Source organism: Polyodon spathula, chromosome 4, assembly GCF_017654505.1.
Source record: "Polyodon spathula isolate WHYD16114869_AA chromosome 4, ASM1765450v1, whole genome shotgun sequence".
NCBI classification, from domain to species: domain Eukaryota; kingdom Metazoa; phylum Chordata; class Actinopteri; order Acipenseriformes; family Polyodontidae; genus Polyodon; species Polyodon spathula.
Genome location: NC_054537.1, coordinates 62699578 through 62726724, shown reverse-complemented (window position 1 = coordinate 62726724; position 27147 = coordinate 62699578). Strand labels below are relative to the sequence as shown.

The 27147-nt window shown below is 37.9% G+C and overlaps 1 long non-coding RNA gene across 9 annotated transcripts; it reads left to right on the top strand.

Annotated features, from left to right (window-relative positions):
- The first annotated feature begins 510 nt into the window (after positions 1-510).
- Positions 511-12452, top strand: LOC121314716. Of its 9 annotated transcripts, none has more exons than XR_005950138.1 (10): positions 512-946; positions 1038-1182; positions 1303-1508; positions 1837-1912; positions 2007-2305; positions 2452-2517; positions 2641-2720; positions 9895-10061; positions 11012-11070; positions 11498-12449. It is a non-coding gene; the product is annotated as an uncharacterized LOC121314716 (long non-coding RNA). The 9 variants fall into 9 exon arrangements; XR_005950137.1 differs by having other exon boundaries at positions 11495-12449; XR_005950135.1 differs by having other exon boundaries at positions 511-946; positions 9895-11070; positions 11498-12452.
- The last annotated feature ends 14695 nt before the right edge of the window (positions 12453-27147 follow it).

Here is a 27147-nt window from a genome sequence, read left to right as displayed (position 1 = left end):
TATATTATATATATATATATATATATATATATATATATATATATATATATATATATATATATATAAATTAAACTGGGTTTTATCAGACGTTGATTTAGTCTGCAACTAAATCGTCTGGACAAAATATATATATAGATAGATATATATATATCTATATCTATCTATCTATCTATCTATATATATATATATATATATATATATATATATATATATATATATATATACATCCCCAATACATTATAAAAGAAAGCGTAAAAATTGTCTTTCGCATTTTCGGACAGTTCAAAGTACTTACTTCCCCTTGTCATGACTTCATCACTTCAGGGGACTTGCTATGGGCTGAAACCACAATGTCCTCACTTTGTCTACCAGTTTTTATGCAGAAATACAATTTGTAAGTGTTTAATGTAAAATATATATATATATCTATATATATATATATATATAATATATTATATATAGTATATATTATATATATAAAAATCTGAGAGTCGATTTTTCTTCACTTACGTTTTATTTTACACTTACAGTTCTATGTGCGCACGCACAAAACTCAGTCTGCGCGTATAACTACCGTCCTGCACACACACGAAACTCGGTCTGCTACGCTTACAAATAAATCTGCTCTCTGCGCTGGACAATTTTGACAGTGTTTTCTCACATAAATAAATAAATAAATAAAATTTAAAAAAATGTTAAAAAGCGCGTAGGTCAGGCATCCTAGCTGATTGTCGGCACTATCGATACGACATACAGATCAAACATGGCTGACGTTTCAACATCGACCGGTTCATCGCCTCAAGGATTACATATCAATGTTTTTATTAAAAAAATAAATAAAAAAAAAAAAAAAAGTTTCTTATGCTTACCATAACAGAGCCGCATTTATTTCTTACATTGTATTTTGTAGGTGGACCATAATCAGTAGTTAAGCATTGTTAATATTGTGAGTAGTTTTGTACCGTAATTTATTTGTCTCGTGTGCAGCTCTTTATACATGTATTAATTTTGTCAAATGTGTATGATATTTTTAACAGGTAGACGTCTCAGATATAAATACTGCTCAAAACCTAATAACAGCAATAAATAGTACTGCAGACTCCCAAGTCATGCACAGCATCGCAAGACAGGGAGAGGTACAGCCACAGCAACAGAAACACAGACAGCGACAAGAACAAACGGGTACGCTCAATCCATCAGGAAATGTCCAGGTTAAAGTTTTTTTCTTTTATTTACAGCATTGCTGTTTTTATTCACACAGCAACAGTCCTTAATGAAGTGTTTCTCTTTATATATGTATAGGTCATTCCCAGCTCTTTTTCGGAAGGGGTTGAAAGGGATTTTCACCATTAAAGCCAAGGAGTGTGCCGAAGTGTGTCATGAATCTTTTTTACTTGCTCCCAAGAAGCACAGACTGAACACTAAAAGGAGCAGAAGAACTAAAACTGATACAGGATGGACTAGAAAAAAGGTCCATATCCATCTCTGAAGATATAGCCCACGCTGAGGTACAGTATTTTGTGGCAAGGGAAAGGAAAATGTAGCAAGAGAAGAATTGAACTATATCAACCACTCATAAGAAGCAGTGTGAGGTAAAACAGCACAAAGAGCTATCTAACTGTCACCTACCAAAACCTTTAGGATTTCATTCTGTCAGAGGAATTGACGGTTAAGTGTAATCAGTAAAGGCCTTGTTTATTTCTGCTTTTGTGTCAGAAAGTAAGGAAAGCGAATGAGATGAACTAGTATTCTTCATGCTTGGTTTAGAAGAACAACTGTAATAGTTTCTGTTTTTACCCAGTGGTTGTGTGTCTTTGCTTTTTCTTTTGGTAATAGTTGTCAAGCTTGCTGTGTGAAGAATTCCCCAAAATGAAATGCCTGTCAGGTGGCTGGCAGCTGAATAAAGCAGCAGGTAGTGTATATGACTTGCAGTTCCATGATATGACAAAATATTTTTTATTTAAACGTGTAGAACCTAATATTGATATACTGTGCTAATGTTTTAGGGGGCAGTGGATAGAGGTCACTTGTATTTATTCTGTCAGAATCAGAAGGGAAGCTGCAAGTGGAGGTGGCAAAAATTGTATTATACATCGTTCCTCTACAAGAAGAAATCGACACCACAACATTACCACTAAATTCCAAGGAATTTGTAAAAATGCCGAAAGCAGTTTGCACAAAATGCAACGATGAAATGCCCTTGCAAGTCCTGGCAGTTCACATCAACTCCTGCAGTTGTAAAAATAATTACAGTGACAGTGATTCCAGCAGTGATGGCATAATGATAAGTTCTGATGACAAAATGGTAAGTGAAAAACCAATCAATATAGTCATTCTTTAACATTTCCTGATACAAATGTATGCAGCACAATATGTTTGGTTTTACTGTAATAGGTTGAATAGTGTGGTATAGAATATCATAGTTGATTATATTTTATCCTGTTTATACAGGCATGTCAGCCTGAAGTCATTTTTGTGTCAGAGGCAATGAACCCCCAGGAAATGCCATACAAAGAGGTAAAACTGAGCTACCAAATGAAAAGCCAACAAGGGTGAATAAATTCACTTGAAATTCAAAACCTAAACTGTTATGCAATAACTGTTACTAATGTTGTAATCATATTTTTGTCTATTAATTAGACATAGGTTGAGTGCCCAATTTGCCAGAAGAGCTACCCCCTAGACCTTCTTGAGATGCATGCCAGTAACTGTGGAGTAAGGTAAGAGTTTTATTTTGATCAGTGAAACATTGTATGTATAATAGACATATAATTTATTGTATTTAGCTATTATTAATATTAGTATAAGTATGTTATATATTTTTTTCTACTCGTTTTCTACATGGTACAGAAGATTTATGCTAAAAACCCACATGTAAACAGTATTTTTGGTCAACTCTGTTACTGACATGTAGCATACTGTTCAGCAAAGTGTGTCTACTATTAAATATCTAATTCATGGATATATGGCAGTTCATGTGTCCGTTATCTTAGTTTAAAAAAAGCTAGTTGTTAACAAGTAAAAAACTTATGTTTAAAATCTATTAAGACTGTTGATCTGCAGAAATGATTCTGAGGTATTACAATTTTTATATGAAAGTCTTAATATAAGGTTAATTTCTATAATCTGAAGGGCATTGTATCATTCAGTTTGATTTTGTTTGTAATCAACTCAAGCTATCTTTTCTCTGAACTATATTGAATACATTTTAGACTAATAAATTCAAAGGTAACATAGCTGACGTGACAGTAACATAGTTGACCGTGGTAACAGAATTGACAGGACGGGGGTGGGGGGGATGGGATCAGTGAAATAAAAATGTTCATTTCATAAATTGTCCCATTTTTAAAAACAACATTTTGTATCAAACATCTTTTAAAACATGAAAACAATTTAACTTTTAAATTCAGCAATTTAAGAACACGTTTAAAACTTGTGAACATTGCAAACAAATGTCGTGACTAAGTGACTGAGACTTAGAAGTACTAGGATGCCACAAAAAATTGAATATGTGCCTCATATAGTGTATCACACATTACGCACTTAGTGTAAACTAAAGCTGCTAAACAAATATCCAGGAGTATTTGGAGGTGGGGTGGATGCTGTATGTGTTTAGCTTGTGTATAGAGGCTCCTGCAGTCATGGAAACTCACGGATGCTGTTATAGCATACAAATCAATGACGTGCTTTACACTTCTGTTATTTTGGACCATACTGCTTTACAGATCTCAACATGACGAGCAGTCACGGGCTTTGGTGGTGGAATCATGCACATCACATCATCATATAAGTACCACAACATATCATCACGATTGGGCCAATCAAATCTGTTGGACCCAACACGATGCTTGCACTTCACTTGTACATGTGTTTCATTAGTCTGAAGTACAGTTCCAGGATACAGCTCATCTCCATACTTAAGGACACACCATTTCCCAAGGACATCTGGATTTTGCCATTGAATGTCCCAATCAGCAGGCTCTGGAGATTCAGAAAGAGGTTGAACTGCAAAGCTGAAGTTTTGTGTATTGTAGCATTGACATTCTAGCACCTGTTGTGTTGAGCACAAACAGCTAACATCTCGATATGTAAGCTTTCCTGGAGCAAGTGTGATGAGCTGATGAATTTTCATTGTTGAAGGTACAATTGGAAGACCTGTAGGCATTTATTTTGTGGCTTTTTCTACAATATCATTTTCCACGTAGAACAACTTTACATTTGTACCTGCATGGCATAATGACTTGAACAAATGAGCAGCACTTGGTATATCCCTTCCGTGACTGACTAACCTGTCAGCTGTTCTTTTCAGAACACCACCTACTCCGTCCGGAGCACCTTTGCCATGGCTTGCCCCAAAGAAGTTCCATGTTCCTGCAGTGAACCCTCTCTTGTGTAGTTCAGTGCTAAAAAGACAGAAATTTCCCTTTTGCCTGTATTGTGTGCATGGCCCATCACTGAAAAAGTGAACAACAGACACAAAGGGATACACATCTTTCACATGATCTAGAACAGGAACAAGGTATTCCCATATTGCTGGAGGGCCCTTTTGTTTGGATGGAGATATTGTACTAAAGGAGACATGCTCTTCTTTTCCACCAAGATACTGCACTCCAGTATGTAGTGTAGCTTGCTATTGAGATGAGGTAAAGTGCATTGCTTGAATTTCACTACAGAACTTGCAAGAATAGTTTTCTGAGAAGTCGATATGAATCAAGCACTCGTGCTGACATGTTTTTCTTCAGTTCACGGTGGTACAGGAACTGTTGTTTTATGTTCAAAAGATGTCTTCTGAACTTTTCGAGTTGGTTTAGAAACATCTCAACTAGCTCCACCATGGCACTTTCCATTTCTTGCTTTACTGTGACTTTTACAGGGACCTGTTCCTTTACTTTATCTTTGTTTTTTTTTCCTTTAGCACTGACTTGGTTGTCCACTGCCAGTATGATACACTGGCCTGTGCATCATAGGTAGAAGTAAGTGGAAGATCAGTATCTTTGCATTGGGCACATTCACCATACATACATGTTTTCGAAGCAGGGTCACAGTAAATCGATTCAGTCAAGCATTCCAAGTCAATACTATCGAGAAGTTTTAGCTGATGCAGCTTGTTTGCAAGGAAACCAAGATTCTCATGAAGTTTACAGAGACATGTTTCTCGATCAAAAATTGTTGGATGCACAACCCAAAATGGTTGCATGCGGCAGAACAATGAATAGGACATGGTTGCAAATGGATTCTCCAGAAGGAATTTTCTGTGCAGATTCTTCAATGTGTCAGTTAGGAAGCGTTTTTGCATTTTGTATTTGTTCACTGTAACGGTTTGTTTCTTGCTTGCAGTTATATGGCTGATATCATCTCTGACGTAAAAGACAACAACTTCCCTCTTTAGTTCATTGGCAGCTGTTCTGAATTTTCTCCGAACAAATGTTAAAGGTTCCTGTTCATTTTCTAGGCCCCTATGAAACTGCTTTCTTGAAAACCCAAAGGCTTTCTGAGCACATTTCTGCAATCTGTACTTTAAAATTTTTCGAGTAATGATTTGTGAATTATGTTGCTTGTTCTTTTCTTTTTTGGAATTGCAATATTTCTGTTTAATGTCTTCAATTAATGAATGATGGAAGACAAGGGTTTTATGGAGAGTATCTGGAACTGAAAATCATCTAAGCAACCTATTTGTTTTAGGTCTGGGAGATTTTGTTTTCTTTAACAAGCGTTGGTACCTTTTCTTATTATACCTATCTGTAAGTCTCTGCTGTCCTTTTAGAGAATTTTTCAATCTTTTAATTTCTCTATATATTTGACTGTTTCCTTCTTATTTTTCTTCTGCCAGATAGCAGTTGCCTGTAAATAAGCAAAAGCAAGATCAAAATTTATCTTTGAAAATGTTATTTTGTAAACAGTTACTTAAAGGTCTACTGTATTAACACTAACCACTGATTTTAGTTTTTTTTACATGCAATCTTAAATGTTTCCACTTATACTGTATGGATTTATACTCTATCTAACCTTGGTGGTCCAGGCTGTGGATTCTCTTCAGGGCTCTGGGGATGTTACCAGAGATGCTACTCTCTTCTTCCTTTCCCTAGACTGCTGTTGAGCTTTTCTCCAAAATTTGCATTTTCTACGTTTCTTCCTGTCACTTAGCTCTGCCACTGACTTTACTTTCTCTGCTTTTTTTTTTCTTGCCATTTCTGGCTCTCCCTTTGCAAGTACTGCTGTCTTTTAATGGGATCGGCATCACGGCGAGCATGATAGCACTGTTGCTTTTCTGCAGCAGAAAGTACCATTTTATTCTATATCTGTCTGGGAAAAAAATAAGAATTTCCTTACTGGTCTTTATACAGTTTAATTACAAATCCAGACAAAAATTTATGTTAAATATTGTAACAAAGTAATCTTATTTGTATATATATATATATTTTTTAAATGTCAAATCTGTTACCTTCAGTCAACTCTGTTACTTTAAATGGGTAACAGGGTTGACTGGTAACAGTGTTGACATTTATCACTTATTCGGCCTTCATGCGCCATGTGGAAAGCAGCTTGAAACCACATGTTGTGATCTTAGTAGAGGGCTTTATAAGCAATGTAAAAGTGTTTTTTTTTTTTTTATGGATCAAACTATCATAATTACTTTTAAGTAACATTGTTGACGGTTAGATAATATACTGTCTACCCAACTACAACTTAAAGTGAAAAATATAGTCACATATGTTTAGAAACATACCTGTAGTTGTGCCTCTTATCTTCTTCCCTGTAGATGAGGTCACATGCTGAAGATCACATGGTTTTGTGATAAACCATTATTTTGAGGGGGGATTTCTCCTCCAGTAACAGGGTTGACACTGATTTTATGGACAACATTACATATCATAAATTTTTGACTGTAGATACATTTTAACTGTAAAAATACATAAATATTTATTTGTACAAATATTTTCTAGTTTGTTATCCATGATAATGGCTGAATTGTATATATTTTATACAATTTACTGAGTTTAATTCATTAATGAATTTATATATTAGCCTATAGGGACATCACCAAAACATGCATATAGGATATATTATATTAATTATTTGCTCAGTTAAGGCTTTATGTTATATTATTTAAAATTTAAAATATACAATTAGCATTGTATTTTACAATGGACATTGGTTTTGTAATTGTATTTTATAATTTACCGAAAATATGGCCCAGGGACATAAAATGTACCCTATTTGTAGAATCACCCATATAAAAAAACTAAAAGAAATCCCTTTGTTATATGTTTATAGAAATTAAATAGTAAACCTTGTCAGTTCCCTTTAAGTCTAAAAGACTAATTTCCACAGTTTTTTTTCTTAATTAGAATTGTGGAAACCCCAGATGTGAAGGCCGATAGGAACAAAGGACCCAACTTGATGAAGTAGAAATTCAACAGTTGTAGTTTTCTTGTCATATCCTTTCCAAAGGGTATATATAATATAAATCCGGTCACTCACCGCATCATGGGGGCAATTTGCAAGCAAAAACTGAAAAGAGTGACAATAGATCTCTCGCGCTTTTATGGTCATAACAGTTCTGCTTCCACGTTTACGTGAGAGTTTATTTTAGAGAAAGAATTTAGTCGTCCAAATGCAAACAACCTCATTAATAATACAATAATGGGAGGGTTTATATAAATGTGACCAAACGCGCTGAAAAGAAATGCTGCGAGATAAAGGATATCATTCAAATAATGCATATGGGGTTTACATGAGGTTTTACGCGCTAGGCAGATATGAAGAGAAGGGTACCCCCCATCTGTCTAGAATGCAAAGGGCTTGCGGCTAAAATGATTCATGCTGCCAAGAAGAAAATAATAATAGTTTATTACTATTATTGTTTAGAATTAATTGTTCTAGAAATGGTAGAAGTAACATGTACAAAAACCGACAGCACTCACCAATTCCCATTACTGCTTTTCTTATGCCTGTTAGGCTACTGATGTCCTTTCACACACCCATATATATTAGTCTTAGCTAACTGCTTAACTGTTAATGTGCTAAACAAAAGGATTATGCGTAATCACAAATAAGCATCAATTAAGCAGTGAAACAAATATATTAAAAACAACTCGTGTTGGTTTCAAACACGGGTACTTTGTTGAAATATTTAAATTAATTATGCAGAAAATGTGGAAATTTACACAAACGCTGTTAATATAATAAATATATAATTTGTGTATATTTGCTAATTAGTTCTAAGGCTATATAAAATTATAGGCCTACTTACAACGTAGTTGCAACAAAAATGGATAGATGAAGAAGACGCAGACAAACACTGGCTAGATTAAGTCTTATATGGGAAGAACTCCTTCAGTCCCATGCAGTAGGTTTGCAGGAAAGGAATCGTGCATCTATACCTTTCTTATCTAGAGCTTTCTTTCCAGCAGACACTCTCATCCACTTCATCCCTATGTACAGACCTCTGTTTGTGCATCGGCAGGAAAGACGAATATGGGTGCATCATCGTCCCTCTGTTTGGTGGGAGGAGGTTGTGCTTCACGAGTCTTATTCTGATGAACAATGGATTGAAACATTTCGGGTCATCCGAGCTACGTTTGACCAACTGGTGGAACTTGTAAGGGTGGACAGGGAGCCGTCACCAATACATGTCCATACACCTGTGCCGCTGCAGAAGCGAGTGGGTATTGCTCTGTACAAACTGGCGTTGGCCACAGAGTACAGACTTGTTGGGAATATGTTTGGAGTCCACAAATCAACTGTCCATCACTACCTGAACATTTTCTGACGCTCTCTTGTTCCCAGACATATGTCTACCTGTATTGTCATGCCTGACGAGAGAGTCAGATGATAGCTCGCCGTGTGTATGATACATACGGTCTGCCTCAGGTAATGGGGGCAATAGATGCTACCCATATTCCAATTACTGCCCCACACCGCCACCGCTGCGATTAAATTGATCGTAGATTCTGGGAATCCTTAATTCTCCAGGCTGTAGTGGATGACCATGGATGGTGAGACAACAATCACTTTGATATATATGATTGTATAAGCTACATATCATGCATTTGTATTGCATCCCTTTTTTTCCAAACATATTTCTTTAATATAGCTTCCGGGACATCTCTTTTGGTCATCCAGGGTCTTCCCATGACGCATATGTCCTGAAGAGTTCTGCACTCTATTTATATCAGGACAGATTGCCACACATACGCATTTACAGTAAGAAACCATAGTTTGAGGTATGCATCATTTTGTATCACTTATAGCCTATTCCTTGGCTTGTTTTTAAGGGGACACAGACAGTCGAAGACCGTGAAGTTCCGTTCTATATAGTTGGAGACGCTGCCTACCTGCTCCTCTGCTGGCTTATGAAACCCTGCCCTGCAAATAACATAACGCCTAAAAAGAGGCCTTTAATTATAAGGGTTAAGGGTAAGGGTTGTCGTTGAGCAGTCTTTTGGGAGATTGAAGGGGAGATGCATCCTTCTTAAAAGAATGGAACAAAATCTACAGAATACCACCAACATTGCCGGAGCTTGCTGCATCCTCCATAACATCTCCAAGGCAAGAAATTTAGCATACGACGAGCAATGGACAGCCGATGTGGAACGAAGTGACCTGGCATTACCACAACCACCGACTTCCATCTTTAGGCAGGGAGATGGCAATTCACGAGCCATGCGAGATGCACTCCTTACTTTATTCTGATCACCAGATCATCAACCCCCCCTAAAAAAAAAATACTAATGGCATAAAAGCATAATACAAATAATGTGACTTTGTGTTTTTTTTTTTATTATTATTATTATTATTATTATTATTATTATTATTATTATTATTATAATTTTTTTCTTTAACTTAAATTTTATAGTCCTCCTCCTCTTGTGTGTTCTCGACTTCTGACAGCACATGACCCGACTCGACCTCGCCCTCTAGCTGAACTGGCGTGTCCCCTCGAAGAACTCCCTCTGCTCGGTGGTCCTGTGATTCGCCCTAGCTACTCAACTTCTCGGACCGCTGATTCGGCAAGACTGCGCACAGCAGAACGGGTGCCCACCTCAGTGGGAGCTGGGGTAATCGCTTCCAGTTCTCTTGTTATTTTGCGCAGAAATTCGGCATGCAACGCAACCACCTCTTCATGCTGTTGATCAGCGTGGTCCAGCCTTTCCAAGAGTTAACCATTTGTTTAATATTATCTACACACTTTAAAATAAGATAATTCAGACAATAACTTTATTAACAACATTTAGCACGTGTATTTCACATAGGCTACTCAAAGCACTATACAAAACAGTAAAATAACTACAAACGGAAAGTATATACATACTCTATCACATAAACGGCAAAAGCCATCTCAAGTGCGTTTTTAAGCTACATTACAAAAAAAAAACACATAAACTCGTATGTATGGGGGAACATCTTTCATAATCTGTTTTAATCTATGGATACGCTACAGGTAAAGATAATAAATTGTGCACAATACAATATTTCACTTTCCGAACATTATGATTAGGATACTTACAAGGTTGCTGAACAGCTTCAGCAGCTGGTAGTTCGGGAGGAGGAGGAACAGGCAGCAGAGCTTGACCCCCCTGGCTATCGCCTTCCTCCCGCTGCCCCACATGTTGTTGATCGTCAGTCAACGGGACTCGCTCATCAACCAAGTTGTCTTGCATGGACTTAGGTGACACAGCTGGTCCCGGACATGAGGCAGCGGTAGAACTACCTGGCTGGTCTTCACCTGTACAGTTACATAATTAGAATATCAGTAATTAACAGCTGGTCTGTTTTTAAGCTATGTAAACATATTATTAGAATGCCCTCTATCCCCATATAGATTTCCATATTTTACAATTGCAGCATAGTTTAGTTTAGCAAAGTAAATGATGGCTGGCGCAATTACCCTATTGTATTTATTGGAGCTGGTATTTCACAGGACGTCTGGGAGGATGAGGATTCCAGCAAATGGTCCAATGCTACAGCCACTGGCTGGTCACCCATTAACTGGTGCATTTCCTTCCAGAATTGAAATTGGGACCTCGAGCTTTGACCGGAGGACTGCAGACATTTTCTCTCCTGCAGGTACAGATATTTCAGTTTCTTGAATTTATCTCGTACCTGCAGGAGCGTTCTGTTTATACCAAGTTCAGCCATAGAACCGGTAATACTGGTGAAAATGGTGGCATTTCTTTGGCGAGGTCGATCCAGTTCATCCATAACCCCCAGGTCCGCAGTAATTTGGAGTTTCCTCATCAGTCCAGCAGACCTGATGTTGCGTGCTGTTAGAAGGGATTGAAGCTTGAAACATCCTGTGGATAAAAAGCAACATTATTCGTAGTATTATTATTATTATTATTATTATTATAATATTGCTGGTAATAATGATCTAGTAGTTCTCATGCATCGTTTGTAATACAGTGAAATTAATAAAATAATGCTATAAACTGTTGACATCATTGTATTGGTATAAATCAACATCTCTATATACAATTTATATATAATTTAGCAGCAGCCAGCCCCAGGCGATGCGGAGCAGCAGGCAGCCCCTTGGCTATCCAGACATGGCATCCCTGAGCGGGGCGGGCGTGGCATCCCAGAATAAAGAGGGCATGGCATCCCTGAGCGGTGCAAGGCAGGGATCCCTGGGCGGTGGAGGCGGAATCAGCAGGTATTCTCCCTCTGCTGGTGTTTACCTCGGCTGTGGACGTTCGGCCTTCCCCCTCTTGGGTTGTGGAAACACCGACTCCTCCTCTTTGGCTGTGGATGCACCGACTCCCCCCTCTTTGGCTGTGGATGCACTGACTGCCCCCTCTTGGGCTGTGGACGTTCAGGCTCCTCTCTCTTAGGCGCACAACATTCGGGCTCCTCTCTCTTAGGCGCACAACGTTCAGGCTCCTCTCTCAGGCGCAGGATAGGGTGATTTATTGGACCACACCCTGATTACTCTGTATCCTGAAGCTAGATCTGCAGGCAGTGACATGCACAGGGGTGCCCTTATGCCCGAAAAGTGCCCTTTTTCGCAGTTATGCAACGCTTGAAAAGTGCCCTTTTTTCTCAATGAGCCCCTGCCTTTTTAATGTCCTCTGCACATTACTTTCTACAGATGTACTAATATGAGCGTCACACGCAATAAAATAAAAAATAAAACCTGCTGAAACATTTTAGGTTTATACACCATTAAAGTTCTTTAAGTCATATCTAATGCATATATATAGTACTCAAGGCTTTGTGGAGACAAGATGGATTTAAAAGGATTGTAGGTAACAAAATAATTCCCTAAGTTTGTCACATCATGCACATCCATATATTTTCTTTTTTTTTTTTTGCCATTGTGTATATTCCAGTTAAAGCAGGATATTTGGTTCCACATAAAGGCCTTGCTTTCAGATATTCTTGAACTTCATTAGGCATTCCACCACTCCTAGTAAGTAATGGGGTTCTGAAAAATACAGTTTTACACGTTTAAATCATATTTGTGTAATATTTATATAATATTTCTTTTCATTGTTAATATCTGACAATTTTTTATACTTATAATACTACTAATACTTATAAGCTCTTTTCAAAATGGCTGCTCTAGTGCACTGATAGTGTACAGGTAATACAGCAATAATGATCCATGATGTGGTAGGGAACAGAAATGCCAGAGCACTTGTTATGTTTTTGGTTTGTTTTAATCGCTCTTCCTGCAGTGATTCAAACCCCAGTGCACAAGAAAGGCCGTTTTGAAAATAGCTTTGAAACATACTTCCAAGTTATCAGTGTAAAAAGTTGTCAAGATGTTAACAATGAAGAGAAAAATGCCAGGTACATTATTTTAGTAGCAACACGTGGAATCACTACGCTAGAACGCTAAATTTTTCAGAATCCTGCTACATACTCTGTAAGGATCTGACATGCTTTTACTATGAACACAGGTTAAACAACAGAGTAAGTGATTCACTAACAGATTTCATGGAAGGCAAGGCAGGTGAACTGCAAGATGTATTTTACCTAATGTAGTACAAGATGTCTTGTTTTTAAAATGTGTTCCTTTCAATTCTGCACAGTTGCGACCTATATAGTGAGTGAACTTGCATGACAGGTAAGATTTATGAAATTATTTTTGATCTGTTGGAGCAGGAATGATAGCATGTGGCCCTGGCATGCACACATTCTTCAGTGCTTCCGACTGGCCAAGATGATCAATTCCCAGTCATGGATCCCACCAGAGATGCAAGCATGCAGGCCTCTAATGAAGTTGTTGTTTACAGGTGGGACAAGGGTTTTGTTATATGTTTGGTAATCTTCCAAGAGAAGGGGTAATGCTGATGTTCAGTCTTTACTGGTAATGGTTAGGGAATAGAGAATAATAATGACAATGGTAATAATAACGAGCAAACAATAGAGTAGTTTAACGATCATGTTTGTAAACAAATACGTTTAAATAAGAAGAAACGTGTAATGAATTTAACAGCATTTAATGCTGTGTCTTTCCAGTAGTACTATTAGGTGGTCAGTCATGAATTTGTCTTGTGAATGTCAGTTACTGTGTACGACCTGATAGTCATTTGCAATCTGACTGAAGTATCCATTACACGAATAAGTATTTATACCTGTCAACACTAGCAAGTTGCTGTTTCCCGCGTTTTAAATACATCCATGTTCTTAAGTGGGTGTAATCTCAGACCATCACCCTGTTACACACCATAACAGTAAGTCAAAGTAGTCAATATGTTTTGTTTTTTTTAATATACCACAGAATTGCTACTGTGCTGTATTAAAAAAAAATATATTAATAAGAAACATCTGCTACAAAAGAATGACTGTATATCCCTATAGCTCTTCCATTCTGAGTGCAGGATATAGCTCCATTAAAAAGAAAGCAGTTTGCCACATTTGAGGCCTGCTTTTCTGTCACATATGTGAACATGGAAAGGCGCCTTAAAAATGCAAATGTGAACAGGGTTGCAGACCCTGTGGAGCAGCCCTGGACTTGCCCAGTAGTGTGAACAGGGTCCTAGACTCTAGGATACAGTTCTGTCACCAAGGAGTTTGATTTAACTCCCAGCAATACTACATCACAGACCATGAAAATGTGTATAAAGTACCCTGCAATATGCTTCCTACCTGTACGAAATACAGAGCGCAGGAAGTGGAAAAGTACCAATACACTGTGTGCATTTCACATTTTGCTTGTGGTACTGACGTATTTTTAAAAAATTTCGTAACAAATGAAACGTCAGGGACACTCCCAATAAGATTTGTTTTCTCTACAGTCAGCTGCAGTACACATTTTATGTACAAATACAATTTTAAAAATCCTAAGCAGTATATAAAGCTTGGAATTTAACTTTTTAATAAAAATAATAATAACAGTAATGATAATACAACTTTTTTGACAACTTTCCAATAAAGTGAAAGATACAGCAAGTACATCTCAATTAATCTGTAAGCTTGTTTACAGAACCCTTTTTTTCTGGTCACTTGACTCAAGGGCATGTGTTCCAGCTTCACTGAGTTCAATGCAAATGCTTGCTGTCACCTCATTTCCTCCTCACCACTTTCAGGATGTGTGGTGTAAGATGGTTTTCTCTGTTTTTGCACTTCAATTTTACAAGTGCACTTGGCAGAGGACATAACATTTGTGGTACTGTAGGTCAAGAAAAGATTATTGCAAATAGTGCCTTTAATAGAGCAAATCTGTAGATTTATTTTAAAGATTTTATTTCAGCTATAGAAGAGAAACAAACACAAAATCCAAATCAATATCAGTATCTGTTTTTTTTTTTGTTGTTTGTTCTGGATGTCCACATATACCATAAGATACAGTATCCTATATGTCAAAGATGATTAGATGTATAATGTATGGGTAAAATGTATTGCTAATTACCTCTCTACACCACTGTCTAAAAACTTGTTGACAGACCTGTTTACACATAACCATATTAAAGAACTTCTTGGTATACATGTGAAATCTCATCATATCCTGATGACTTTTTAAAACGCAGAAGTTTAATGCACCCCCTCAATTTCTGAACTCCATATACAGCTGTGGCCAAAAGTTTTGCATCACCCTGTAGAATTAACACATTTTGCTTCATTAAGTCGAATGAAACCTGGTGAATAATGTTACATTAACATGTTGAATTACATACCACTTTGTCGTTTTCCATATACTTCACAAAAGACTGACAAACGTTGAAAAAGATCCTAAACTTTTTGTTATATAAAACTTTTGGCCATAGCTGTGAAGCATTAATCTATGTAAGCATTCTAGTAGGGGGAAAATCTCCTGTTGTATGAAATGACTGATGACTCCATTCAAGAAGTTTTATTACAATGCGTGCAAGGGAACAAGCAGTTACATGAACACACAGCAGCAGTTACACGAACACTCTCTCTTTGTTTTAAGACGAGGAGACCCAATAATACATGTTTAGCAGAGCAACATTGAGCAGATTAATACAACAACAATATCATACAACAGTCTCAAAGTCCTCCTTATAAGTTGTTTTCACTCAAAGCTCAAGAAAACAGTTTCACTCTCACACAAATACAGCAACCTTGACCCATTCTTTCTTAATCTTTTGCAAATGCAGCTGTATCAAAAGCAAAACAGTCATCTTCAACTAGAACGTTTGGCCTCGGGAACATCACGCGATCCTGGTTGATTTTGGCTGTCTCTTCAGTCCCTCCTTTGGACCTTTGAATGGCTGAAAACAGAGACGGTCTACGACATGAGGCAGAGGTTACCGGCACTTGCCCCTATGTGTCTGTATCAGTAAGAAATATATGTTGCATTCTGCACGCAGCTATGTTAGTAAATTCACCATAACTCTATTGGCATATTAAATAGTTTGCAGAAGTAACCTTGAACATTCTCCACAGGGGTTGCATCACTCAGTACCTGCATTTCATCTATGTATCTTTTATTTCGCCATTACAGTTTTTCACACATTTCACACTTTGTAATCTTCCGTTGTTCTTGCACTCTTTGTAAAAGTCAACTGCTGGTATTTTTCCATCCTCTGTTCTTAGTCTCTTTGTTGCACATGTGCAGTGAGCCAGAAAAGCAGATTGGCTACTATAGACCATTCGGTCAAAGGGCCATACCTTCATCCTTATTCTCGTTCTCCGTCTTCTGTACCTCAAGGCAGAGATCACCAGTACTTGCCTTCAGGTGTCCTCTTCTTAAATCATTAATGCCGACCTTACAATACGACGTTCACGTCATTGGCGCCCCGTGGCACGTTTCATATGGCAACACATCCTGTGCCATACAAGCATGCACCTCTGCTAGGATTGCCTCTTGTGGTCTATTATTGTCAGTCATAATGGATGTATTATTCTGGACCCCATTGTGACTGTGCGGTTCACATATATACAATAAGAGACATTTGTTTCACGTGTTCTTGCTCCCATAGATGTGTGTGTACAGTCAGAGGTGATGCACCAATGTGTCATTTGTTCAAAGCCTTTAAGTGGTCATATAGTCAGCATGTAAGTATATATACATATTACAGTGTCATTATATTGTGTACAATAATCAAGGCTGTACAAACTACCTTTCCTACCTACCCCACATTTTACAAAGTATATGCATGGTTACCTTCCTGTTGTCCCAATGGCTGAACCGCTTTTACCGCCGGAGGTACCTTAGAGGTTCCTGAAGGTATTCAAATTTGAGAGGTGATATTAGTGGTATGATACAGGCCTCAACATGGGCAGGTGAGGATGACGTCCCATACATCAGCAGCCCATTCGATACCTAAACCACCTGCCTTAACACGTTGGAGGGATTTTCTATGCGACACTGGTAAACATCCAGCTCACCATGTTTGTTTAGTGTTAGCCCGTTTTTGTTTCATCTCTTTGTTTTGGCAAATGTACCTTGTCCTGTGTATTTGTTTGTTACAACCTTTTTATTTACTGTTCTGTTAATTCATTAAATGCTGAGCGCAAGCAAGCGCACAGCTTCCCCAAAACTCCACCTCTCTGTTGTTTATTTCCTGGTTTCTGGTCTGTCACCCACTCCAGCCATCTTTGTGACAGATGGTTTTCTCTGTTTTTGCACGTCAATTTTACAAGTGCACTTGGCAGAGGATATAACATTTGTGGTACTGTGGGTCAAAAAAAGATTATTGCAAACAGTGCCTTGAATAGAGCAAATCTCTAGATTTATTTTAAGGATTTTATTTCAGCTATAGAAAGAGAAACAAACACATAACCAAAATAAATATCTATCTTTTCTTTTTTTTATCATCTTCTGGATGTCCGAATATACCATATGATACAGTAAGTATCCTTTATGTCAAAGATGATTAGATGTATAATGTATGGGTAAAATGTATTGCTAATTACCTCTCTACACCACTGTCTAACAGCATGTTGACAGACCTGTTTACACATAACCATATTAAAGAACTTCTTGGTATACGTGTGAAATCTCATCCTGATGACTTTTTAAAACTCAAAAGTTTAATGCACCTCTCAGAATTTCTGAACTCCATATACAGCTGTGGCCAAAAGTTTTGTAGAATTATCCTGTAGAATTAACACATTTTGCTTCATTAAGTCGAATGAAACCTGCTGAATAATGTTACATTAACATGTTGAATTATATACCACTTTGTCGTTTTCCATATACTTCACAAAAGACTGACAAACATTGAAAAAGGTGACATTTCGAAATCATGAAATAATGTACTACTATTATGGCTTCCGGTAGCCTTTTGAAATAACATTTTGTAATTTCTTTGATTACATCATGTTAAACAACAGATCTAAATTATATTGGTAGGTTTTTTTTTTTTTTTTTTTTTTTTTTTTTTTATTAATTATGTCTCAATCCTAAGCTTCTAGTTATATAAAACTTTTGGCCATAGCTGTACAGCATTAACCTGTGTAAGCCTTACTCTGTCTCCTTTAGCCTGCAACGCACTGCATCAACTGCATGTAAGAAAAACATCAATGGGAAATGCCATGTAGAAAGGTGTTACATCTACTAGAGTCAGTACAGGTAACTAGTTCATGGATATACCCTAGGGTTCTTTTTCAGTGGCTCTGTTTATTCACCAAAATACAGTTATGAAAGAAGGGAGGTTGTCACACGGATGGCTTGGTGGTGACATCAGACCAGGAAGAGGACAACAATACTGCCGGTGAAGCGCTGGTATGCATATTTATTATGAAACAAATATTTAAACAAAACAAAACACTTCTCAAAACAAAATGGACGATAGCCAAAACAGACAGCCAGTAAAAAAAAAAAGAACAAGTATTGTGCTGGTTGAGTCATTCCATGCTAATGGGGTATATTCTGCCTTAGTGGTACAACTGGCAAAATATACTTAAATAAGTAGATGTCCCTATGAAAATGAATTTATACTTATCAGTAAGCCTTATAGATTCAATATACTTATTTTTATAGAGAAATGGAATAAAAAAAAAGTTATTCATATAAATGGTAAAAATGTCCAGAGGTTTTTGTAGTGGTAAATGGGACATTCTGGTGGAGTGATTTTCAATTTAGCATTTTATAAAATCCCTTTTCTCCAGGTGAACAATGATGGATATGCAATGAAGTGGATAAATGTGTGTCTTTGTCTGGGTGTTTGTTCTTTTTTTTTTTTTTTTTTTTTTTTAATTTAGGTAAAATATTTTGTTCCTAAAATTTGTATTTCGTACGTAACCATGTCTGTCAAACATGTTACATACGTTACCGGTCAATTTAATTATTTACAAACATTAATGACGTTGGTGTGGGTATCATATGAAAGTCTGTCTTTAAACTCTAATTATGCAGTGTTAAGGTGTATTGTGTATACCTGCATTTGTACGTTATTACTGGTCAAACTTTTCAATGGCAACGTCTGTCCAAAAACAGTAACGTATGTAACGAATGTGAATCTTGTGCATTTTTGAACAAATAAAGTTGGAATCTTCAAAAAGCCATATGTATCATGGGATTTTTTACAGTAGAATATGTGACATCATAAAAGAGAGACTTAAGTCTTCACATGGCATAAAGAAGCAGGAAGGTATGTTGTCTGTCTGAATTTACATACGTTATAAATGTTACATACAAGTCACAAACTATTGTATAACTGTTCATTTTGACTCATAATATGCCTGAAAAGAGTAATATTTGTGATATTTTAAGAGAAATTATTAATATTATTTTTAGACAATTATATTTCCCATGCTTAAGCGGTCATGGGCTCCCTGATCACTTTGACAGATTTGCTTAAGTCATGTATGTAACGAAGACAGATTTCACATGTCTGTCCAAAGTTACGAACGTAGTTTATTTATTTTACAATAGGAATTTCAGAGTAAATGCAGTATATAATCAGTGAACAAGCTTCAAAATATTTATTTTGGTTTGATATTAGGTTCTACATCAATGGTGAGGCAATACCAACAGTGTCCGAGAAGCCAGTGAAAAGTTTAGGGAGATGGTATGACAGAGATCTAAAGGACACAGTTTGTGTGGGAGAAGTTAGACAACAAGCAGTGGAAGGTTTGAAGAGCATAGACAGCAGCGCTTTACCAGGCAAACTGAAACTGGTGCTTTCAGTTTGGTCTACTGCCAAGACTGCTGTGGCTACTGACTGTGTATGAGGTTTCCTTGACAACAGTTGAGAATCTGGAAGCTTTAAATAGGGTTCATACGTCAGGAAATGGTTGGGAGTTCCACGCTGCCTCAGCAGAGTGGGACTTTATGGTAAAGGAATTCTGCAGCTACCAATCTCTGCTCTAACCGAGAAGTTTAAGTGTGCCAAAGTCTGACTGGAAATGACATTAGTAGATTCACGCGACAAATGCGTAAGGGAGGCAGCACCTGTGTTGAAAACTGGAAGAAAATGGACGGCAAAGAAAGCTGTGGAAAATGCTAAGGCTGCCCTTCGAATCGGAGATATTATGGGGCAAGTTCAGCATGGAAAAGGAGGTTTTGGTCTCAGTTCAGCTCCTCCTACATGGCACAAGGCAACCCTAGCTCAACAGAGGAAGCTGGTAGTCAATGAGGTTTAAAAGCAGGAGGAAAGGCTCAGGTGTGTAAAGGCCATTTTCCAGGCCAAGCAGGGAGAATGGATGAGATGGGAGAGTGTAGAACAACGCAAGATCAGCTGGCAAGACCTGTGGACAATGGAACAGAGCAGGATCACTTTCCTCATCAGATCAGCATATGATGTTCTCCCATCATCGTAGAACCTAAACCTCTAGGTGGGTGAGGATCACTCATGTCTTTTATGTTCGTCACCTGCAAAGTTAAGGCACATTTTGATAGGATCTAAGGTGGGTCTTAGCCAAGGACGGTTTACTTGGCGCCATGACCAGGTGCTGCGATGTTTGGCCTTAGCATTGGAAGACAAGCATAACCTGACCAATAAGTTGCCACCAGTTCCATTAAAGCATTACACACAAAAGACAATATTCCTCTGTCCAGGAGAGCAACCAGGTGTTAAAACCAAGCCTCGCCCAGGACAACTGGAAGCTGCTAGAGACTGGAAGACGCTGGCAGATGTTGGCTAACGGCTTATTTTTCCACCTGAGATTGCCACCGCTAACCTTCCACCAGACATTGTCTTGTGGTCTGGATGAGCATGCCTTGTTTATCTGGTAGAGTCAACAGTGCCATGGGAAGATGCTGTGGATGAGGCATATATGAGGAAGAAACTTCGATATGTTCAACTAGCTGCTGAAGCGGAACAGCGAGGATGGAGAGTCCGAATTTACCCCGTGGAGGTGGGTTGTCGAGGATTTGTGGCACACTCTACAACCCGGTTTCTCAGAGACTTCGGGTTCAGTGGCCAAGAGTTGCGTCGCACAGTGAAGAACTTATCTGTAGCAGCAGAAAGGAGCAGCAACTGGCTGTGGTTAGAAAGAAAGCAACACTGATGTACAGGTAAGTAAACTGGGCTGAGCTGAGTGGGGAGTGGAGGGGGGTGATGCTGGAAATCTTGACGTGTCGAGGGCTAGTCAGCGAAACACAGAGGATGGAAAGTGTCCACTTGAAGACCCCAGAGATGTACCGTACTTGGCTCAATCCAGACAGTTGTCATCCTGATGCGCTGGGGAGACCGTACTAGGTTTATATATATATATATATATATATATATATATATATATATATATATATATATATATATATATATATAATTGTGTTTAAATAAAACAAACACAGAATACACATATAATATAATAAATGCCTACCATGGGGCGGAGGGTTATAAACAATATAATTTATATATTAGCACGGGGCGGGGGGAAAGTACACATTCATGTAGGTCTGTTGTCCCCTACGTGGAGAGAGAGGTAGGTCTATAAAGTGCGAGAGAGTAGGGAAAGACTACGTTGGGGAATTTTCAGTCTAGAAATAATAAAAAAAAATAAAAGCCTTGTCGTGGGGTTAAAAGTCAATGCCTTAAAGGTATAGTCCTGCATTTGGCCGATATAAAACCACCCCCTTTAACCACCAGGTTCATGTACAAGGCCATAACCAGCTATGAGGCACCCAAGGCACAGGCCTCAGTTAAATTCATACTAATATTCGTAGTACTCTTACACGTTGCTTGGCCACTGTGCACAAATGATTTTTCATGGCTAGCTACTGCCTGATGTATTTACACTATTCTTTCAGAAATGGGAATTTCATGGGGAACTGCATATTACAATGGCAAGGGGACATGGAAATTGTGAACTCTGTGAAAACCATGAAAAAATACACAGTCTTACTCATTGCTTATTATTATAGAGAATCACAGAATCAGGTCCCTTGGGAATATGCAAATACTTGCTGTTGCTTTTTTTCCACTTTCAGATGAGCTTCTGCTAGTAAATATTAGTAAATGGTAACAATACTGTAACTAAATTGAAGGTTGTCCCACATTTATTTTACATGTTGATCAAATACTAAATCAAATCGTCAGACAGCTCCTGTCATGTATCTTAAACAGCAACTACTGTAGCTTTAAATGATAATACTATTTACAATCGTTTCTGAGTTGTTGGTTTTATTTCAACTGCCATTTTATAACAAACATGGTCCAAGAAAGGCTTATGCAGTATATTAAACGCATTGCGGAGAAAGTGGTATAACACAGTTGACACATCAAATAAGCATTGAAAGACCTGACAACAGCAATAAAAGATAATACCATTCCTGCTGACAGGCTCACCCAGGATTGGAAATCTACACGGAACAGGGATCTAGAAATGGAAAAAAAACAACGAGAATGTATAACCCAGTAGAAAAGCCAGACTAAAAACAACAGGGCAGGGTTATATACTCCAATAGCTCAGTCACACACAGCTTTCTTTTCCACCTCAATAAACACATTTTTTTGTTTTTTTATTTAAAACAACAACAACAAAATATTGAATGCATGTAGAATTAGTAAATTCCAAAACTATATTATGCAAAATATGACTGTGTGCTGGTTGTCTTTTCCAATTAAAAAATCTTGACTGAAACTCTTGATATAATCTTGGAGCCTAAGACATAATGTCACATTTTGGACATTGTGTATAGCAATGTATTCCTAAGTATTTTCTTAGATTATAGTTATATAAACTACTATATTCTTCTTCTTCTTTAGAATCTTTGTTTCCATCATCACATCTTGGGGACTTTGTACATTTCAATATAACTCACAGAAACATTTCTTATCTCTCAATACAGAGCATCGTCATTAGCCTGTTGCCTTTGTAAATTATGTAAATACATTAGTAAAACATACCACATAGAAAAAATGCAGTATTTCTTAAATCCACTGGGGTCAGCTAGGTGTTATTCACACACTTTTTAAAGAATAAAACCACAGTCAAAAGTTTTATACATTTGACATGGGTAGGCCCACATTTAAGAGGCCAGTTATTTTGAAATACAAGACTCGCAGATTAATTAGGATACCTGCAATATTTGGAAGAATGAGGTTGTTCTACGAAGCACGCCCCACTGATTTCTGAATAATCTGTTGCTAGTGTTATTCCATCAGCCAGGGAGTTTTATGGGCTGTAATATTTGTTTATATAAACTGATATTTAAACTTTTAAAGTCCTGTAACACAAACATGAGAATAATGGCATTCTTTTGTGACTCATAGTGGCAACACAATACCGGTAAGAAGATTGATAGTACATCCGAATGTAAAAACAGGACATACTGCACACTGTTTAGTTTTTTTATACAATTATTTGTATTCATTTTGCAATTTTTTCTTCCATTTTTGGAAAATCCTATTATTATTCAACCTGGCTCACTGCTGCAACCCCTAAACTAACTCAGGAGAGATGAAGACGAGTAACGATGGGGAGTCGATTCTATTTTTGGTACGAAATGGAGTCAACACCACGATCGATTCCAAATCTTGGAATTGAAATTACACAATTGCAGAGCCATAACTAGGGGTGGGTGAGCAGGGCAGCCACCCAGGCGCAAATCTGTGCGCGGGGGGGGGGGGGGGGGGAGATGACTTAAATGCATTGCCAATCAAGTAAAAATGTTGTTCTGCGGTTCTCAGTGTTTTCACATTAGCTGTAGGCGCCCCCCTCTCATAGTCTGAAGATCACATGCACCTCTGCACTAGAATGACCATGAACTTGGTTCTACACAAACCAACACCATAGCGTGGTCAGTTCGTTATTATTATGGCATATCTGTGTTGTTCGCTTCCACTGCAGTGTGCATTGCTAATTTATTTATTCGCTCTTGGGTGCTTTGACACCTCGGACAGAAAACAGTCCATCTCATAAATCCAGCCGACAGGGGGCGAAACAGCAGACCAATTGAGAGCAATGGGCCATCTCGGAACGAGAACAACCAATGAGAAATCAATGAGGCACAGCCCAAAATAAACAAGCTATCCAATCACAGGGGTGAAGAGAGCAGTTACAAAAACACAAGCGCGACATTCAAACAGGGCTCCTGACACAAAATCCAAGGCTGCTGACACACAAACAAGTTTCTGAACTTTAACAATCTGAAGACCCAGCTTGTGACGGGCTTGTACGGAGATACAGTTTTTCGGACACTCTAATATGAGATAGCTACTCTAGTGTTTGTCTTGATGTGGGAGTCTGCTGCGTAAGACATCTAAAATCCTAAAAGTACAAATCTCTAACGTAGCCCCGATTGATCACCGGAGAAAGAGTTGGATCAACATTTGAAGTCAACAGAGATTGAAATATATTCAGTCTTGTATTAGATAGCTGTGCCAGAGTTTTGTGGTGGAATATCTCAGACAAGACCGGAAGAAGAGTACACTTATTGGTGGAGGAATTACTGTTTCAGTGAACACCTAAATAGTTAATGACTCTTGCTTTTGCAAAGACATTTTTTTCATGCCATGAAGTGGAGACGAAACGTGAAAGCAGACCCCGGAACCCGGACCTGTCCTTGCCAGCAGGAGAGCCCTCGAGCGCTTGTATTGTTGAAGACATGGATCAGCTGAAGGAGGCAGCGAAAGTCCTTAAAGACGTATTCAGTAAGTAGTGTTTTAATCCTCTTATGAACTCGAGAATAAGCAGAACTTAAAGTAAAATTAACGTTTTGTTTTAGGTACAATGTAATAAAAGTATTATTGTTTTCAGTTCATGCTTTGAGTTAATGAACACTATAGTAGTTGTTTGTATGAGATTTATGGACATTGATGTGGGTTTTTCAAGGCAATTATCATTCTGCGTTTAAGGCTAGAATCCAAATTTAGCTGTCTTGATAATAAATGATTCTCGATAGGTTGTCTGGACGCAAATTATCTTGCAAGAGTGAGAATTGCCTTCCAGGGTGTTATTCCCAAGGGTGAAATTGTATCTTTTTCCTGGAGATCTGGCTTTCTTTTGGAAGAGCATACTTTTGGTCTTTTTCAAATTTACTGTCAGGGCTGATAGTACTGCTTTAGCAGTGCCAGGCTCTGCTGAAGCCCCTGTTCAGTGGATGACATCAGGACCAGGTCATCTGGATACAGCAGGAATTTTATTTCACTGTCATGCAGAGTGAGGCCAGGCGCTGCAGACTGTTCCAACACTGTAGCCAACCCACTGATGTAGATGTTGAACAGTGCTCAGACTGCAGCCCTGTCTCACTCCACGCTCCTGTGTGAAGAATTCTGTTCTCTCTCTCTCTCTTGTCACAATGTTAAAAATGCCTCCAAGCTCTCCAACTCTTGTTGACATCATATTCCTCCAACAGACAAGGACCAATCAAAACGCAAGACTGTTATGCGGTTCCATCCCAAAAACCACCTACAGGTGCCCGGCCAATTGCAGGGGTCGCTGGTGTGCGGTGAGCCAAGGACTCCCCTATCCTATAATTGGGAGCCGATCGTGAAAGCACAGTGTGAGGGCAGGGGGGGGGTGAGGAATTGGTTCAGGAAGTACAGTACTAAACTTCCAATAAAGACTTGCCGGCTAGTTGGACAAATAACATTTCGGAACCCTGCTAACCATATGAACGCCAATGCTGACATCTAGTGATCTACTATGGTATTGCTATAAGGTTAATGCTCAAATTTCCTGTTTAAAAACTTAAATGACCATCAGATGAGTTTTCCTGTTAAGCTTTACTCTGACCGTAAATTTCAAAAAATATCCATGATAACAGTGCCACTGTCCAACACTAAATGAATCAATGTAATGCAATTAAGATGTATTACTTTTACTCAGGGCCTAGGCAGTGTTTGAGGTGGCGCCTAGCTCCTCCGACTTAAAACTAAAGATACACTACTATTGTTAAACTCCATGAGTTACCACAAAATCTTGGTGAACAGCTTTAAACTATAACATATTGAAAATATTATTATTCATATTGATGTAAAAGATTAAGTGGTGTTAATAATGATTTTGCCAAGGGCTAGGGTTCTTAAAACAAATGTCCTAGAATAACCCAATGCCCTGAGGACAGTTTCTAGTGGATATCACCATCATTGTTCTCACTCTCTTGCGCTCTAGCTAGCCTAAACTAATCAATCCATGAGTCAGTCATGGTAAGTAAAATACTACTACATTAACAAGTTACACAAGTAGTTAACACAAACTGTTCAGAAAATACAGCAAATATGATTTAACTAGGACTAGAAGCTTTTTGAACACACTAAACATTTCCCATAATAATTCTTACAGTAACTTTTATCTAATTTCCCTAAGCCTGAAGACGTAGTTCAATCCCACCACCTATTGTCATTTACCCGATTCACTTTCAATAATCCCACATCTACACAAATGGTAATGCAATACTTCCCAAGTCCAGCCAGGCACAATGACAGGGAAACAGAATAATTATTATGAGCTACAAAAAACAATCGGTTCACCCTACTGAACACATTACTTTGCTCTGAAACACTAAGACAACGACCAGTAATAAATGCAAGCTTATTAGGATACATCGTCTGCCAATCAGCCTGTGAGCAGATGGTATCATTGTACTTTGTTGAATGTTTCGATACATGGCTGCATTCATTTGATCTTCAATCACATAAAAGTTTCCAGTCCCTGAATTGCTAGACACCCTCATATCATGATCAAACCACCTCCATGTGTAACTGTAGACGCAAGGTTTTCTTCATTGAAGGCTTTCCCTTTTATTCGCCAAACATACTGTGGTCCATTTTTGGGGAAAAATTCTATTTTAGTCTCACTGGAGTATTTTGTTGAATATTCCAGATTCCTGTTTCTTGTTTTATTAATTTTCTTTAACAGTGGTTTGCAGCGAAGTCTAAGCGCATACAACTCTTCTGTGTTCAGGTGTCTGTAGTTCTTTCGTGCACTATCATGCCTGATGCGTTTAAATCTTTCTTTAAGTGGCTGTTAATTTTGGATTTTATTTTAGCTGCTCGGGTGATACCTGCTGTACCCATAATTTTCTTTGGATGTGCACTTTTTTTAAGCATTTCAGTTTAATTTGTTCTGTGGTATTTCTTGATTATTGCTCTTAGTTTTATACAATTTTTAGACTTTTAATGGGGCTTTTTTTCCTCCTTTTTTCCCCCCAAACAAACAAGGTGTTTCGGCAGGAGAAGAGGTGAACTGATGAATATGAATGTGAAAATAACTGGAAAAGACAGGCATACTGTTGAAATATTGGCATTATATTGCATCAACAGTGAATTCACAGGAAGATTAACATGTAAAAGAAAATAGTAACAGGGCCCTTAAAGAGTAAGTAGTGGGGTTCCAAAA